Consider the following 1,246-nt stretch of genomic DNA (forward strand, 5'->3'; position numbering starts at 1 on the left):
TCCGTTTGGTTTCTCGCACTACATGGTCTTTGAGAAACGGATGACCGAGACATAGTCTTTCAGAAGCGCTAGCACCTTACGATGGGTAGCCGATACACCTACATCCCCTACATCTGCTAGTCTACCACTATAAGAGTTCGCACGACTTAGTCAACTATGCCAGAGCCCATAATGGCTTGTGGCTGCACACGGAAGTTACTAGCATGAATTATCTTATGATCCCTTTGAGCCTGGGTGGCGGTCCAAAAAAAACAGGCAAGTCCTGATAGAAACCAGGTGCCTCAATCCACCCAGATGTGTATTTAAGTTGCCACCTTAGATTAACCATTAACTAACAACCTCACATCTGTCATGGATATCACTCACCCAATCCACGTCTACTAGCATAGCATGGCATGATAAGCAAACACAGAAGTAACTCCCAAAGGTTTCATAAGTAGAACAGGTAATAGGTACTACCTCATCTATTTCCCATCCCACAATTTAATTAGATCCTAATCATGCGATGTTTGAGGATTGATCTAATGCATAAAAACTGGGTATGAGAAAAGTATGGTCAAAGTGTTACTTGCCTTGCTGATGATCCGCGAAACCTAGAGATTCGAAGTAACAAGCGGCGCACTCCGGGTGATCTATCGCAGACAAACAAACAAGCACACAATAAGTACTCATCTAATGCACAGGTAAATCTCGAATAAAAGATCGAACCAGAAAGTTAAACTTACGAACCCTGGTTGCAAAAGAAAATGAACCGAACAAAACAACGGAAAACAAACGGCGGAAGAAAACAACTCGGTTCTAGCAAGTTGAAACTAGGTCAAATTTTACTGTAGCAAAACTTTGTTTAAGTTGATTAGTCGGAACGGCGGTTTCGAAACGAAACTCCAGGTGCTTGAATCACCTGATTCCGATAAACGAGCGAGAAGATAAACTAGAACGAAGATCGGATCTGAAATCGCGATCAGAAAATCACGAAATAAATCCGACTAAAGAAAACGATGAATGGTTAAACGAACGGACGGTCCGGCGAACGCTCGCTAATCAGCAAACCGGAAATAAAAACCGATCTAGTGTTTCGAAAAAAAACCGAAACATCGAAAAATAAACCGGAACGGTTTATTAGAAAACCGAACCGAGCGAGGGGCGGCGCGGCGCGGTGGCTACATCGACGAGGGGCTCCGGCGGGGCGGCGGCTTGGTGCGGGGCGACGGCGACGCGGTGGCTGCGGCGGCGTGCGGCAGCGGCG

This window comes from Triticum dicoccoides, chromosome 1B, assembly GCF_002162155.2.
Source record: "Triticum dicoccoides isolate Atlit2015 ecotype Zavitan chromosome 1B, WEW_v2.0, whole genome shotgun sequence".
Taxonomy (NCBI): Eukaryota; Viridiplantae; Streptophyta; class Magnoliopsida; order Poales; family Poaceae; genus Triticum; species Triticum dicoccoides.